Raw genomic sequence first — 6,082 nt, forward strand, 5'->3', positions numbered from 1 at the left:
TTATTTTGATCAAATATTTCTCTTGTAAAAAAAACATCCACGGAACAAAGTGCCCTTTTTATAACCCTACCTTGAAATTTCTAATATAGTTCGCTAAATAAACCTAAGCGTCATTATCAAACGAGAATAATTTAGGGGAATAGCATAATGACGATTGACGGCAACATATTTGCAACTACGATCAGACTACCGTATATGTGTATATAAAATTGTTTTCAGAGTACTTTTTCCTTTATGTAAATTGTGAAATTCGATGATTTTTTTGAAATTCGTCAAAACAGCTGTTCTACAGATGAAATATCTTGACTATGACTGTGTTCTTTTTATAAACTGCTCTACCTACCCACGGTATATGGAAGAAGAAAAAGTAAAAACCGTGTTCCTACCTACCTCATGCATTCCTATACAACTTATAGGAATGGAGTTATCGTGTTCACAGACATACACACATACACACACACATACACACACACACACACACACATACACACACACACACATACACACACACACACACACACATACACACACACAGACCAATACCCAAAAATCATGTTTTTGGACTCAGGGGACCTTGAAACGTATAGAAAACTTGAAATTGGGGTACCTTAATTTTTTTTGGAAAGCAATACTTTCCTTACCTATGGTAGTAGGGCAAGGAAAGTAAAAATTAATCATGCACTTTTACAAGATCCAACAAAATTTATTTATAGAATAATAATTCAAAGTAGATGAATGACAGAATTGAAAAAAACTAATGGCAATCATTTAGATGATAATCAAGTTACATGTCATGCTCACTGCTTACAGGAATTCAAAATAGCCTCAATTTCTCTTTGTGCAACTTCTTCTGCCGTTCATCAAGCTTCGAGTTGCCTGTCTCACTTCGTTGGTTTCACTCTTTATTAGTTTAAACGTCAATCGAATTCTGAGAATCAGTTTCTCCCTGGTCTCTACAGGTTCTCTGTAAACTTTATACTTTTCACAACCCCCCAAAAGTAGAAGTCTATTGGAGTGAGATCAGATGAGCGTGGTGGCCAACTTACGGGTCTACTGCCCAGCATAATTGTTATAAAACCACCCACGGACGTTTCTAGCGTAATGAGGGAGGCAGCCATCCAACTGGAGCCACATATTCTGCCTCAAATTGAGAGGCACGTCTTCCATCGATTCGTGAAGCTCATTAGCCGGCAAGTCCATAGAAAATTCACCATTTATTCTTGCAGGGAAAATAGAAGGTCCAAGTATGTGGAGAAGTTATTGTGGAAATTTACAGCACCAGTTCTTGTAAACGTACTTTTATCTGTGATCTGTCCATAAAATGTTTAAAATACAATCTTGTGCTAATATCCATCGGCAAAACTGCATCCTTGAAACAGTATCAAGTTCATTCAACTCTTGAACTGGGGTATCATGAAATGGTCGAAAGTTATTGTTCTTCAATATTCTTTGAACTATCATTCTTGAAACATCCAATATCCCAGCGGCCCGCCGGATGCTGGATCGAGGATTCTGGTCGAAATACTTCAGAATAAGATTCTCAAGAGCTTCAGAAATTTAGACGGGCCTCTCGTACCTTGAAACTGATCCTAGACCCTTACCATCTTGACATTTGTCAATCTTGAAAAATGTTACAACCAGTTTAATAATAAACTAATTGCAAACAAGAGGAAGAATGCAATGAACCCCAGAGTCGGCGGATCATGCCAGCAGCTCAATATCATGAAAGAAGTTAGGTTAAGAAAATCCAAATTTGAGAGAGTCAAGAAAATAATATATATTCCTCGAAACAAATATGAAAATTGAGAAGAAACTAAGATAGTATTACAAAGTACAGAATTACAAAAGATTGATATAGTTTTAAATTTAGAAAATAACGCTACCCCTTTTATATTTCCCTCGACATTATGAAAAATTTCCAAGTTATTAATTTGCAAAGAGAAGAGAATATGTAGTTGAAGAGAATGTAGAAATCTGATGATGCAGCTTACTGGAATTCAGTAGAAAAATATGTCGTAGATACAATACAGTGTTGTGTCTTCATGATGTTTAGTCCAGGTTACTCAAATTCCATGGTCCAGTAATTAGATATTTTGTACAAGCCGGTAGTGTTTCACGACATCTTCAATATAATTATATTTAACATAAATCAAAAACCCTGTATGGACAAATAGCAAACTGATAATACTACTTACAAACTTATTAGGTACTTGTTAAAACAAGATAGCTATGTTGGGATTGTAGAATCAGTAGGTAACAATTATAGAAAAGATACATATTGAATTGAGAGCGAGATTCTCAGAAAATGAGATAAATTTGGAGACATTATAAAGGTGAGACAAACAGAAATAAAATAATGAAAAATTAAATAACTGATAATTAGGTCATTAGACAGTAGAACAGGTTAGGTCCAGTCATAAAGCAGAAAAACTATAACGTTTCATAAATTTAACTTCAGATAATGAGAATAAAATACATTAAATGAATTTGGTATAAAGATCAGAATATAAAAAAATATAACAAAATATTAAAATTAATATCAATGACATTGTACATGAGGAAGTGATAAAAATCTACAAGCTAATTCAGGATCTACAACTTTAGAAAAAGGTTTTAAACTTACCCATCTGGGTTTAAAAACAAGACTCAATCAAAACATAAAGTGAAGAAGGCCTAAGCCTATTTTGGCAAAATTAATTCATATTGGAAGATATACTGAACGATATGCAGAAACCATTTCTCAAGTTTTTGAGTCAGACCAAGCCAAAATCCAAAAGTAGTAGTGAGTGACGACTGATGAAGCCTTCAGTCTAGAATACAGAGTAACAGTCCAGCTGTTCAACAGCAGTTTTGCCAACTTGCAAAACAAAATACAAAAGTATAAATCTTTTATGAATCATAAACAGACAAAATTCGATAATAATTATTCAAATTACGGAATTAAAATTATAGTTAACTAATAAGAATTTAATTTTGGTACAAAACGTGTTATGAGATGGGTGTTTTCGGTTAGGAAAACGTCTCCTGTATACTCTCTCTGCCTCTCTTGAATTGCATTCACACTTTCCATACACCAATAACATGTTTGAGTACTCAATCAAGGTGAATTTCATGATAATGATCGCGAACATTTCTCTAATTGCCATATGTATCAACTTTGGCAATTAACTGGAAAGCACACTGAAAACTATACTGAAAATAGGCTGAAACATATACTTCTTGTTATCTTATTCAGGATTTATGGTACAGGAAATAATGCAAGTTATTAAAAAAGTCATATCATTGTAGAATGTTAAAATATTGATTAAAACTTGTGAATATTGTCAGAGAGAAATCAGGTGATTTCACCCTAGGATCACCACTTGATGCTTGCTGTTTGTGAATTTCCTCATTTTGAAGGTGTTCATTCCAGATATTAGTTTTGAACACTTTATCATGGAACTTACCTTTCCAAATTTATTCTCATTCGAAAGCTTATGAAATGGAGAAGTTTTTGAAATATTGAAACCACTATAATCACCCAGAGAAAACCCCAGAAAAAACGGTTTGAAATAATTTCACTTTGAGTTTGAAGAATAGCATTTTTTCAAGTTTAAGCCCTAATAAAAAACTACAAAATATCTTACAACAAATAAAATTACATTATTCTTGTTTGAAATGTTTTTCTCTTTCCAACAATACTCTTGAAATTGATATTCGACCAGTAGTTTTCGAGTTATTGGGTATTTAATGTCCAGAAGTGCATCAAATTTGTTGAAAACCATAGTTGAATACCATTATTTATCAAAATGAATTATCCTTTTTTCCAAGACAAAAAGTTAGAACCTTCTCTAAATAGCCCAACTGAATTACGTGGTAAGATAATCCCTTCTTCTCCTATTTTGAATACCCTAACCGAATATAAGGTTCTTCATTGAACTGAAACATAAAAAAAGCTCGAAGCTAAATACACCACCGGGATAAGTATATAAAATTCGAGGATACTCGTTCATGATTTATTTACAAAGTGTGCAACTCATTCTGAAGTTTGTGATGGAAAGGACATGAATTGTTCAGGGAAGAGTTTGTTGTACGCTTGCTGGTCATGGAGAAGGGAAATGAATGAGTTGGATAGAGAGGGAGTGAGAAAATGAGAGAGAAAGAGTGTGAGGGAGAAGTCAGCATCAAAGAGATGTAAGAGGAAAAGACGCTTGAAGCGAGCGGAAGGGGATTAGCCTCATTGGTATGCAATAATTACAACGGAGAGGGTGGGACCATGTCTGCTCTTTTTTACTAACAACAGATGAAAAATCCACTTATATTTTTCCGCGAAAACTTTCTAAGCTTGTAGAATTTTCTTTTCCCTCCATTTCCGCCGCTATTTTTCCTCCATCATAAAATGTTTTACTCTTCAATCTGCGCATTTTCCCATTGACTTGATAACAAGAGAAGGGCATTTTGTGCACACAGTTACTTATCTTTTTAAAAGCCTCAACGCCTTTACAAAAATCAAGTGGACTCATCAAAATCATTGAGACGTTGAAGAGAGTCCAAGTATCCAGAAGGAAGCTAGTGTGAGGGTAACTACTAGATCAAGAAGCTGTTTTGCTTGACTCAACTCACCTTGTCTTGTACTGTTCATAAACATGACAACTCAACCATTATTTTGTGAACAGATTTCTCCTATGGAAAAATCGTGATTCCTTTGTACATATGTAATATTCAATTGGCCTAATATTATTTGAAAAGAGAGCTAATCTTTTCCTTCCGTACCTTCACTCACTGCAACTTACCACCCTGAACGAAGGTCTATTTCACTTAATGAACCCGTATTGCCTAAACCAGCCAAATACTTTGTTCTCGAGAATTGAGCTACATTGAAAATTTTAAATTTTACATATTCTTACAAGTTGAAGTACTCACGGAATCAACGCCCTCTCCTGATATTATTTTATGATTTGTGTAGTATTACATTAATATATAAATGAGTGAGCCCAAAAAATTAATATTAATTATTTGAGTTGATTATTTACAATGGCACTCTATGAAAAGCACAACAGGCTTTCACCCAAAACTGCTCGTCTTTCTATTTAGTATACGAACTCTCAAAATTTAGCTACTCGAACTAGATTAAGTTCCATATTATTTCAGATTCAGTCATTTACAAACCACTCGGAAAAAATTCTCCAATTGCCAAGCATTGAAGAACATGTTATTAGACACTGCTACTCCAACCAAGATCTCTTCATATAACATTCAGTGCCTTGTGTAACATTCAACAAGCACAAGCAATGTGCGAAAAAGAACGGAAGCCTCACGTGTTATTACTATTAGGATGACGGTGACGGTGGTGTGCTTTGGAAGCTGGCGGTTTCGTTGGTGAATGTTGCCTTCACCGCTACGCACTTCTCGGCATCGGTAGTATACATATACATAGCCTATATACACAATAGCCTACCATTTCATGTTTTAGTTCGTCGGCACACCACAAGACATCGAGCATGCGCAAGTCTTATAAGCTTCAGCCGCTAAGCATCCCCCAAACTTGTCTCGGCGTTGAGGCAAGCATCTTGCTCGCATTCACAGTTGGCAAGAAAGGAAGTTGGTTGCATTCAAGGACAATTATTTTCATAGAAATTATCCGTGATATGAAACAGCTGACGATAAGATATAAGTAATTTTAATTTGACAAATTAAGTTTTTATAGTTAACTAAATTCAGCATTAAGAGTACTCCAACAACGAGGAAGTAAAAGCTTGTTCTGTTCGTTACATCGTTCTGTTAACATAGACATAAAATTAGGACCAGACCACATTAAGCGTTTTTTCAAGCGCTTTCTGGTGACAACCCAATCAGCCAATCGGAGAATTTCCTTCCCTGCGGTCTGTAAATAAGCTGTCTAAGAACTTCTGAAAAATGCTTAATATGGTCTGGCCGTTAATTTAGAACAGACGACGGTTATATCTACATCAATTCAATATTTGAAAGCATATTTTGAGTATTTGTTTTTAATTAGCTATGTCCCTCTCTGGCGTGTGCTTGTCTGGCAGCTCTGATGGATGATCTTCAACCCGAATTAAAACTTTCGATTTTTTACTTTCTT

General features: G+C 34.8%; 1 long non-coding RNA gene across 1 annotated transcript; it reads right to left on the reverse strand.

Annotated features, from left to right (window-relative positions):
- Positions 1-1,752: 1,752 nt before the first annotated feature.
- LOC111044958 lies at positions 1,753-2,944 on the reverse strand. Its single transcript, XR_002605673.2, has 2 exons — positions 2,624-2,944; positions 1,753-2,158 (listed from the first exon to the last, which is right to left on the reverse strand). It is a non-coding gene; the product is annotated as an uncharacterized LOC111044958 (long non-coding RNA).
- Positions 2,945-6,082: the final 3,138 nt, after the last annotated feature.

Source organism: Nilaparvata lugens, chromosome 4 (assembly GCF_014356525.2).
Source record: "Nilaparvata lugens isolate BPH chromosome 4, ASM1435652v1, whole genome shotgun sequence".
NCBI classification, from domain to species: Eukaryota; Metazoa; Arthropoda; class Insecta; order Hemiptera; family Delphacidae; genus Nilaparvata; species Nilaparvata lugens.